The following is a 12,163-nucleotide window of genomic DNA, read 5'->3' on the forward strand; positions in this document are numbered from 1 at the left end:
TTTGATTGATCAAGTGTAGTATCTGTTCTTATCAGTTACCAAATTGCTTCCGTCCCTTTTCTACGGCGAGGTGGAGCAGGGGTGGCGGTTGCTATGCAAAGCCTGTTGGTGTAAAGGTGACCCGGAGCGGTTTGTAGCCGAATGGGAAGCCTTCTGATGGGGATGGAGAACCACTGGTTGGCGCCAGGGGAGGGGACCCTGGCCTTCCGGCTTGGATTGTGGCAGCTTTAGCTCCAGTCAGTTTTTCGGGAGGGAACGTTTGTTCTCCTGTTTCAGCAGGGGGGCGGCCTGTACTTCCCGATTGTAATTAGGTAGGAGTGATGGGAGTGAGGGTTTGACCTGATGGCAAAGGGTCTCACCAAGCTCCTGGATCTCCATGCCTTTCTGGCTTGGGTGGGGGCTGTCGTGGTCGGGGTTGGGAGGTCGGGGATGCTTCTGTTGGAAAGCCCATGGTGATGTGCCCCTGGAGTGGCAGTCCAGGGGTGCCGTATACTCACTGTGCTACGCACTTTGATATTCGGCACCTAGGTCCCGTCACCATTAACAAGCTTTTTCACACCTGCCTCTAGGGCCCGGCCTTTTGGCTAGGACCAGAGGAATTTTTGATTCCTGGCCAGAGGGCCTGGTCATTGTATTGCACAATGGCCACCTTTTCACTCTCCTCTTCACTATCCCTTTCCTCACTTTTTATTTATTTTATTTGTGTTGTGTGAGTCACGTTTGTCACTTCACGTTTGATGAGTAGGGTGTCCGTCCTCGGACCTATCCTGAAAGTCTTTGGGAGGGCGGACATAGGCCTTCTGGCTTGGTCCAACCTCCATTGGGGGGCCTACCTTCGGGGAAGCCCCATAGTACCAAGTACCTAGGAGGTTCTGTTTCGGCAGTCCTCCCGGGGAAAGGAGGTCTTTCGGCTTCGGCTGGAAGACCACTGATGAGTCTGGTACCTCAGTCCCTGTCTGGAGCCAACGCCCCGGGGGATCAGGGTATGGTCCTTCCTTGTGGAGGACATCAGACACTCGTCTGCACTTTTTAGTGTCTCACTCTTTATGTGTGTGCACTTTTTTTATGCACTGGGTGGAAGTTTTTTGGGTGTGTTTTGCACGCCATGGGCTTTTTCAATCGAAAAAATTGGATTTGATTGACAGCAGCAGGAGCCAATGGCTGCCCTGCTATCAATCTATCCAATCAAGAGCCGAGAACCTCAGGCAGAGAGCTCATCTCCCCCAAGGAAACGAACAGGCTCAGGTGAGTAAAACGGGGGGGCCAAGAGGCCGGTCAGTGTCAGAAGTTTTTTCACCTTAATGCATAGGATGTATTAAGGTGAAAAAACACGAGGGTTTAAAACCCCTTTAAGAACTGTAATTCCTAAACCTTTCCTCCGATTTGGATAGACATAAAATCAAATTAAACCTGAGAGTGTGTACTTTCAGCCCATATCCATTATAAAAACTATAACAGTGATGGCGAACCTTGGCACCCCAGATGTTTTGGATCTACATTTCCCATGATGCTCATGCACTCTTCAGTGTGGTTGAGCATCATGGGAAATGTAGTTCCAAAACATCTGGGGTGTCAAGGTTCGCCATCACTGAACTATAACTTGAATATGTTTTGGTAAATACCTGAAAAATCTAAAATTGTGCCTGTGTCCAAATATATGTGGACCTAACTGTATATTCTTAAACAATTCATCCTAAACCGGAGAAGCTCACATATCTGCATGATTTTATAAAACCTTTACTATGGGAATTATACGCTATATTGATCAAAGCTATTCAGTTTCTGCAAGCTTAGGCCGCGTACACACGGGCGGACTGTCTGGCCAACTAAGTCTGTCAGACAATCCGACAGACAGTCCGTCCTACTTTTGAATGAACGGACTTGAACACACACGATGAACAGACAGTCCGCTGAAAGCTTGCGCGATGACGTGTACAGCACGTACGACGGGACTAGAAATACGACATCCAATACACTGCAATTCAACCTTCGGCCGTGTAAATCCTTTCTGAGCATGCGCCATACTTAGTCCGTCCAACTTGCCTACTCACGAGCGGACTGTCCGCTGAAACCAAAGTTGGACGGACAATAATACGGAAATTCCGAAAGACTTAGTCTGCCAGACTGTCCGCTGAAAAAGTCCGCTGAAGCCCACACACGAGCGGACTGTCCGCTGAAACACGTTTCAGCGGACCAAGTCCGTCAGACAGTCCGCCCGTGTGTACGCGGCCTTACTTTTCACATTTAATAGATAGCACAAATTAGAAAAGGGTTGTATGTTCTTGCAAGCTGACTTTGCTACTCTTGCAATTTCTTTCTAACTGTCATGTTCATCAGCAGATTATTATACACTAGAGAATGAGCTGAAGTATTGGTGCTCCCTTACCAGAAAGCACACAGCAGACACGAGTGAAAGTGGTTTTGCCTTTATGTCAGTTATAATCAGCAGCATAATAGATCAGAGGTAACTTACAGTTGGAGTTTACATAAAGTGGCAAACACTCCCTAGATGACAGGCTACCATGTTATTTTTTGATGCCTGTACTTTGCTGGGGAGATTTTCCTTTACTTCCTCTCCTGGAGTGAGAAGAAATATTCCCAAGACCCTCAGATGATGTTGTGAATGAGGAAACGTGCCAGAATGGAGCCATACGATGAGCGTAGTGACATCAGCAAGCCTAGAAACACAGCAAGAATCCCCACAGGTTACACAAGCCGAGAGCGGTAGGAGATGCTGTACGATACCCGACGCTAGCAGCTGCCAATTTGTGAACACCGCTGCAATATATGGGATTTATTGTAAGTCTACATCTTGAAGGGGGTTTGTTTTTTTAATGATATTAAAAGGAGATTACGCTATGTCCGATCCTCCTTTTTTTCTTCCCTTGATTAAGTGAGTGATTAGAGTGGCTGGCACAGATTGAACAGGGAAAGGAGCCATCCATGGAGACACTCCATTGCTTTGAGATTTACATGCAAAGATTAAGCTCTTTTCTGGTAAGAGTTTTTTCAAGAGGGGGTTCATTTGCACACCCCCCTCTCTATCTGTGCACATGTGAAGATGATAGCTTTCGGTGTCAGCAAATTACATCTCAAGTGATCTTAAAGTGGTTGTAAACCCTTACAAACCACTTTGACCTACAGGTAAGCCTAGATTAAGGCTTACCTGTAGGTCCAAGAAATATCTCCTAAACGTATACGGTTTAGGAGATATTTACAAAAAGACAGGCACCGCTGTCAGTGGCACGCAGGCCGCAAATCACTGCGATATGCCGCTCATGTCGGCTTCCGTGCGCATGCGCGGGAGTGACATCATCGTGGTTCCGGCGAATCACAGCACCGGAGCAGCGAGACCCGGAAGTTACTCCGGGATACATGGCAGCAGCAAAGATGAAGACAGAGGACCGCTTCAGGGGCTTCGTTCTCAGGTAAGTTATTCATAATGAGCTAGTACGCTATGCATACTAGCTTATTAAGCCTTTGCCTTGTAGGTTTCATTTTTTTTTTTTATTGCCTTTACTTCCTCTTTAAAGGACTGGCTTTTCTCTGTATCATTTGATGATAAACTCCATTTGCATATTGTGCACGGACTGCATAGAATGGACATATGTTGAATAGATTGCTCATGTGAATAATCATGTATAAGCTCTGCCCGAGTCTATTGGACTTTTTTCATTATTCATTACTGTTCCCAGGGACTGAGCCATTAGGAAAGGCCTAACCTGCTATCCTCTAGGCCTTATTGACCACTACAATGAGCTCCAACGCTGGACCTCTGTCCCAAAAATAGGTGGGTGGAGGGTGACACCATTTTCCCCGCACCAGGTGACACCAACCCTAGTGACACCACTGTCCAGGAGTCTAATGCCACAACAAGTTCCGGCACTGAGTTTCCCGGATCTGGCCAGACAGGGGTGCGCTAGTGTGGGCACCCAGGACATCTGCCGCCCGGGGTCCCACAAGCGGCGGTCGGTTTTCTGTAGCAGCCCACACCCCTCTCCCCACTGACAGCAACACACACTCCTCGGCTCCTCCTCGGCTCCAATGTTCAAGTGTACACAGGAGGAGGAGGAGCCACAGAGGAGGGACATGACTTCAGTGCAAGAGCTGTTCTGAAGTCTGTGTATAGTTTACAGTGGAGGGGGACACAGTAACCGGGGAGGGGGGGGGCAGATAACAGATGCACACATGGAGTGAAGGGAGGGCGAGGGGGGTAAGGGGATATGTTCTGGGTTCTCCCCCCACCACTAGCACCTGTCCTCTACCATCCCAAAGCACCCAGCACGTATCCCCTTACCCCCCTCTCTCCCCCCAAATGAAAAGATGTCCCATCCCTCTCCTTTCCCACTGTGTCCCTCTGTCCTCCTCCCATGAAGATGACAGGAAAAACGTAAAAGGGAAAAACTTAAAAAGTGGTCTTGACAGGAAGGGGTGGGTCATATTTAAATTAGGGGGTGGGTGTAAATACACCACTGGGTACAAGGAAGCTCAGGTTTTGTTTAACCGTGGTCCTTAAGCCCCTCCCACGATCATGTTTGACCAAGCCCATTTTTTGCTAGGTCACTATTTCCCTCATTCTCAAGTTCTAAAGTTAGGAGGTATGCGCATACATGGACAGAGCGAATGGGGTGTAGTCAGGAGTGGAGCAGAGGGGGGGGCAGCAAAATGAAGTTTCGCCTTTGGTGTCAAAAATCCTTGCACCAGCCCTGATAACATTGAGCTGCTTTTACAGTCAAAACACAAAACTCCTGTAGTAGCAGTAATTTTTAAGCTAGTGTGCATAGAGCATTATAGGAAAGTGAGACCAGTATGAAAACTCCTTCTACAAGCTTTAACCAGACACTGATAGAAGTCACAAGACTGTTAAACAGCTGATGAGAAAAGACATTTACAAGGAGGGAAACAAGTATTTGATGCCCTGCTCCTTTTGTACATTTGCCCATTGACAAAGAAATGATCAGTCTATAATTTTAATGGTAGGTTTATTTTAGCAGAGAGAGATAGAATAACAAAAAAAATATCCAGAAAAATGCATTTCAAAAAGTTATAAATGTATTTGCTATTTAATGAGTGAAATACGTATTTGATCCCCTATCTATTTCTGGCTCCCAGGTGTCTTCTATACAGTTAATGAGATTAAAGCTCCTAATCTCAGTTTGTTACCTGCATAAAAGATACCTGTCCGCAGAAGCAATCAATCAATCAGATTCCAATCTCTCCACCATGACCAAGACCAAAGAACTATCCAAGGATGTCAGGGACAAGATTGTAGACCTACACAAGGCTGGAATAGGCTACAAGACAATCACCAAGCAGCTTGGTGAGAGGGTGACAACAATTGGTGTGATTATTCGCAAATGGAAGAAACACAAAATAACTGTGAATCTCACTCGGTCCGGGGCTCCATGCAAGATCTCACCTCGTGGAGTTTCAGCGATCATGAGAATGGTGAGGAATCAGCCCAAAACTACATGGGAGAATCCTGTCAATGATCTCAAGGCAGCTGACACCACAGACACAAAGAAAACAATTGGTAATACACTATGAAGTGAAGGACTGAAGTCCTGCAGCGCCCGCAATGTCCCCCTGCTCAAGAAAGCACCTATACACGCCCATCTGAAGTTTGCTAATGAACATCTGAATGATTCAGAGGAGAAATAGGTGAAAGTGTTGTGGCTCTTTGGCATCAACTCAACTCACTGTGTTTGGAAAAGGAGGAATACTGCCTATGACTCCAAGAGTACCATCCCCCACCAACAAACATGGAGGTGGGAACATTATGCTTTGGGGAAGTTTTTCTGCTAAGGGGACAAGACAACTTCATCACAACAAAGGGACAATGGACTGGGCCATGTACCGTCAATTCTCGAGCGAACCTCCCAGGGCATTGAAAATGGGTCGTGGATGGGTCTTCCAGCATGACAATGACCCAAAACACATGGTTAAGGCGACAAAGGAGTGGCTCAAGAAGAAGCACATTAAGGTCTTGGAGTGACCTAGCCAGTCTCCAGACCTTAATCCCATAGAAAATATGTGGAGGGAGCTGAAGGTTTGAGTTACCAAGCATCAGCCTCAAAGCCTTAAAGACTTGGAGAGGATCTGTAAAAAGGAGTGGGACAAAATCTCTCCTGAGATGTGTGCAAACCTGGTGTACAACAAGAAACATCCAACCTCTGAGATTACCAACAAGGGTTTTGCCACCAAGTACTAAGTCATGTTTTGCGAAGGGGTCAAATACTTATTTCACTCATTAAAATGTAATCAATTATACATTTTTTTTATAAAAAATAACTTTTTTTATAATGTTTTTTTCTGCATATGTTTGTTGTTGTTCTGTCTCTCACTGTAAAAATAAAGACGAAAAACAAGCTCTGGACTGCCGCACTCTTCAGAAAACCATAGCTATGATTAAGCACTACAGCTAGTGTGAAACATCAGCAATTATCCTTGTCCGCTGTGTTTGTTGAGCTATGATGTGATTCTTCAATAAAGGAAAGTGGTTTTCTGAAGAGTGCGGCAGTCCAGAGCTTGTTTTTCGTCTGTTACTATTGGTAATAGCCAGCACCTGTGGCTTCCCAGCCGAGAGAACAGTTCACAGGCTGTATGTGTGCTCCTGGAGTGGTGAGATCCCTTTCTCCTTCATACTGTAAAAATAAACTTACATTAAAATTATAGACTGATCATTTCTTAGTCAGTAGGCAAACTTACAAAATCAGCAAGGGATCAAATATTTTTTCCCTCACTGTTACAGCTTATATTTACTAGTATAATTACATTTCCATGGTATGTGTACTGTGACCAGATATAGTGAATGTAGGGTCTTGGGTTTAGAGTGAGAAGATACAATGTTTTGGTCTATGACTATTTATTCTGCTCTGGTAGATCACAAGGGGTTTATGCCAGTGTGGGCTTGAGAAGAGAAAAAACATTTGAAGAGACCTTGAAAAAACACCAGAAAAAAATAGGGTGTAAAGCTCCCCAGTGGGGACACAGATAGGAATATACACCTGACAGGGAGTTTAACCTTGCCTTCATTATCTAAAACAAAAAAAAATGCCTTTACATACCTTTACATACAATTAAAAAAAAAGCAATAATGATCAGACTTTTTACCCAATAATGATCAGACCCCCCCCAGATCCACGGTTGTGAGATTTTGCAGAGGATCTTCTCTCATCACTTGCTGTAACAAATTTAAAAGAGTGCCTCCACCCACCCAGCCACATCATTCATTCTGTGAATGTGAAAACTACAAGTACCGACATCCTTTGCAAATGTGGGCTTATAGTTCTGAATGAACAATCAAGGCGCTGTTGAGCACTCTAGGTAGTTCACTAAAGCTTCCTGTCAATGGGTAATTGCCTCCTGTACAAGACATGAGATGAGCCATACGATGAGCGTAGTGACATCAGCAAGCCTAGAAACACAGCAAGAATCCCCACAGGTTACACAAGCCGAGAGCGGTAGGAGATGCTGTACGATACCCGACGCTAGCAGCTGCCAATTTGTGAACACCGCTGCAATATATGGGATTTATTGTAAGTCTACATCTTGAAGGGGGTTTGTTTTTTTAATGATATTAAAAGGAGATTACGCTATGTCCGATCCTCCTTTTTTTCTTCCCTTGATTAAGTGAGTGATTAGAGTGGCTGGCACAGATTGAACAGGGAAAGGAGCCATCCATGGAGACACTCCATTGCTTTGAGATTTACATGCAAAGATTAAGCTCTTTTCTGGTAAGAGTTTTTTCAAGAGGGGGTTCATTTGCACACCCCCCTCTCTATCTGTGCACATGTGAAGATGATAGCTTTCGGTGTCAGCAAATTACATCTCAAGTGATCTTAAAGTGGTTGTAAACCCTTACAAACCACTTTGACCTACAGGTAAGTAGTGATGGACGAACGTTTCGCCCGGCGGTCGTTTCGCGGCGAATTTCCGACATTCGCGGTCCGCACGTTCGAACGCCTTTTTCCGTCGTTCGCCGCGGCGGACTTACGTGTTTAATGTATACAAGAACTTTAACCTTTGGTGACACGTTTATCATGTGATACAGGACAGCCAATTGAGACATGACAGCACATGGACACTTGTACATTCCCCCTAACCTATAAATACACCCGATCCGGTGGCCATTTTACATTCTTTCTTCTGTTACGATAGGGACAGGTTCCTGTGTGGAGTAGGGAGAGATAAACCACTAGCTATTTGGTACACAAAAGTTCTTTTCAGGACTGGTATAGGTGTTAGGTGTTGATAGGTTTGCTGTGCTGCTGATTCTTGCAGCAGCCTGAGTGTCTTTTGTTAGTTTAGAGAAAGGGAAAGGACGGTGTATGCTACAGGGACAGCCAGATTAGTCTTTCATCATCATCATCATCATCATCATCATTAGCTGTTACTATCAAGGTCCACAAAAGAGCTGTTCCAGTAACCACTAATCGTTCTCTTTTTTTGCCAATTTGTATAGGGACAGGAAGGAAGCAGTGTTGTCAGGCAGTGAGGGTAATTTTAAAGACTTGCTGTTATTATTAGTTCCACAAAGGTTCTTTTCAGGACTGGTATCAGTGGTACAGTAATAGGCTTGTACATGTATAATATTCTTTCTTCCAAATATAGAAAGGATATTATACTTGACTGCTGCCCTTCTGCTGCAGTCTGCTAAACATTCACAACTCACTTGTTCCACAAAAGTTCTTATAAGGACTGGTAACTTGGTATAGGGTGCTACGGTACATAGGCTTGAGTGCGGTACAGTCTGCTGTTCTGTAAGGACCGCTATCGGTCCACAATAGATAGGGTTGACGTGCACCACTGCTGACCGCTCACCTATACTGCAGCAGTCCTTCAGCGGTATAGGGACTGACGTACAGTCTGCTAATCACTAACACACAACCTGCTTGTTCCACAAAAGTTCTTATAAGGACTGGTAACTTGGTATAGGGTGCTACGGTACATAGGCTTGAGTGCGGTACAGTCTGCTGTTCTGTAAGGACCGCTATCGGTCCACAATAGATAGGGTTGACGTGCACCACTGCTGACCGCTGCCCTATACTGCAGCAGTCCTTCAGCGGTATAGGGACTGACGTACAGTCTGCTAAACACTAATACACAACCTGCTTGGTCCACAAAAGTTCTTATAAGGACTGGTAACTTGGTATAGGGTGCTACGGTACATAGGCTTGAGTGCGGTACAGTCTGCTGTTCTGTAAGGACCGCTATCGGTCCACAATAGATAGGGTTGACGTGCACCACTGCTGACCGCTCACCTATACTGCAGCAGTCCTTCAGCGGTATAGGGACTGACGTACAGTCTGCTAATCACTAACACACAACCTGCTTGTTCCACAAAAGTTCTTATAAGGACTGGTAACTTGGTATAGGGTGCTACGGTACATAGGCTTGAGTGCGGTACAGTCTGCTGTTCTGTAAGGACCGCTATCGGTCCACAATAGATAGGGTTGACGTGCACCACTGCTGACCGCTGCCCTATACTGCAGCAGTCCTTCAGCGGTATAGGGACTGACGTACAGTCTGCTAAACACTAATACACAACCTGCTTGGTCCACAAAAGTTCTTATAAGGACTGGTAACTTGGTATAGGGTGCTACGGTACATAGGCTTGAGTGCGGTACAGTCTGCTGTTCTGTAAGGACCGCTATCGGTCCACAATAGATAGGGTTGACGTGCACCACTGCTGACCGCTCACCTATACTGCAGCAGTCCTTCAGCGGTATAGGGACTGACGTACAGTCTGCTAATCACTAACACACAACCTGCTTGTTCCACAAAAGTTCTTATAAGGACTGGTAACTTGGTATAGGGTGCTACGGTACATAGGCTTGAGTGCGGTACAGTCTGCTGTTCTGTAAGGACCGCTATCGGTCCACAATAGATAGGGTTGACGTGCACCACTGCTGACCGCTGCCCTATACTGCAGCAGTCCTTCAGCGGTATAGGGACTGACGTACAGTCTGCTAAACACTAATACACAACCTGCTTGGTCCACAAAAGTTCTTATAAGGACTGGTAACTTGGTATAGGGTGCTACGGTACATAGGCTTGAGTGCGGTACAGTCTGCTGTTCTGTAAGGACCGCTATCGGTCCACAATAGATAGGGTTGACGTGCACCACTGCTGACCGCTCACCTATACTGCAGCAGTCCTTCAGCGGTATAGGGACTGACGTACAGTCTGCTAATCACTAACACACAACCTGCTTGTTCCACAAAAGTTCTTATAAGGACTGGTAACTTGGTATAGGGTGCTACGGTACATAGGCTTGAGTGCGGTACAGTCTGCTGTTCTGTAAGGACCGCTATCGGTCCACAATAGATAGGGTTGACGTGCACCACTGCTGACCGCTGCCCTATACTGCAGCAGTCCTTCAGCGGTATAGGGACTGACGTACAGTCTGCTAAACACTAATACACAACCTGCTTGGTCCACAAAAGTTCTTATAAGGACTGGTAACTTGGTATAGGGTGCTACGGTACATAGGCTTGAGTGCGGTACAGTCTGCTGTTCTGTAAGGACCGCTATCGGTCCACAATAGATAGGGTTGACGTGCACCACTGCTGACCGCTCACCTATACTGCAGCAGTCCTTCAGCGGTATAGGGACTGACGTACAGTCTGCTAATCACTAACACACAACCTGCTTGTTCCACAAAAGTTCTTATAAGGACTGGTAACTTGGTATAGGGTGCTACGGTACATAGGCTTGAGTGCGGTACAGTCTGCTGTTCTGTAAGGACCGCTATCGGTCCACAATAGATAGGGTTGACGTGCACCACTGCTGACCGCTGCCCTATACTGCAGCAGTCCTTCAGCGGTATAGGGACTGACGTACAGTCTGCTAAACACTAATACACAACCTGCTTGGTCCACAAAAGTTCTTATAAGGACTGGTAACTTGGTATAGGGTGCTACGGTACATAGGCTTGAGTGCGGTACAGTCTGCTGTTCTGTAAGGACCGCTATCGGTCCACAATAGATAGGGTTGACGTGCACCACTGCTGACCGCTGCCCTATACTGCAGCAGTCCTTCAGCGGTATAGGGACTGACGTACAGTCTGCTAATCACTAACACACAACCTGCTTGTTCCACAAAAGTTCTTATAAGGACTGGTAACTTGGTATAGGGTGCTACGGTACATAGGCTTGAGTGCGGTACAGTCTGCTGTTCTGTAAGGACCGCTATCGGTCCACAATAGATAGGGTTGACGTGCACCACTGCTGACCGCTGCCCTATACTGCAGCAGTCCTTCAGCGGTATAGGGACTGACGTACAGTCTGCTAATCACTAACACACAACCTGCTTGTTCCACAAAAGTTCTTATAAGGACTGGTAACTTGGTATAGGGTGCTACGGTACATAGGCTTGAGTGCGGTACAGTCTGCTGTTCTGTAAGGACCGCTATCGGTCCACAATAGATAGGGTTGACGTGCACCACTGCTGACCGCTGCCCTATACTGCAGCAGTCCTTCAGCGGTATAGGGACTGACGTACAGTCTGCTAATCACTAACACACAACCTGCTTGTTCCACAAAAGTTCTTATAAGGACTGGTAACTTGGTATAGGGTGCTACGGTACATAGGCTTGAGTGCGGTACAGTCTGCTGTTCTGTAAGGACCGCTATCGGTCCACAATAGATAGGGTTGACGTGCACCACTGCTGACCGCTGCCCTATACTGCAGCAGTCCTTCAGCGGTATAGGGACTGACGTACAGTCTGCTAAACACTAATACACAACCTGCTTGGTCCACAAAAGTTCTTATAAGGACTGGTAACTTGGTATAGGGTGCTACGGTACATAGGCTTGAGTGCGGTACAGTCTGCTGTTCTGTAAGGACCGCTATCGGTCCACAATAGATAGGGTTGACGTGCACCACTGCTGACCGCTGCCCTATACTGCAGCAGTCCTTCATCGGTATAGGGACTAAGAGTTTTGTCACAGGGTCATTTAAAAAATGACAGGCAGAGGAAGAGGCAGGCCCTTCCGCAGGGGTGGTAGGGGTAGGGCAGGAGCAACAGGCTTGAGCCAAAGTGGGAAGTTGCAGAAGGTGCGTTCAATTACTTTAAAGGATGCACCAGACTTGGTTGAGTGGCTCGCTCAGCCTTACTCTTCTGCACCCTCCTCATCCTCTCGATCTGCACCCTCTTCTT

This window comes from Lithobates pipiens, unplaced genomic scaffold (assembly GCF_037356315.1).
Source record: "Lithobates pipiens isolate NorthernLeopardFrog02 unplaced genomic scaffold, aLitPip1_a1.2 Scaffold_22, whole genome shotgun sequence".
Lineage (NCBI taxonomy): Eukaryota > Metazoa > Chordata > Amphibia > Anura > Ranidae > Lithobates > Lithobates pipiens.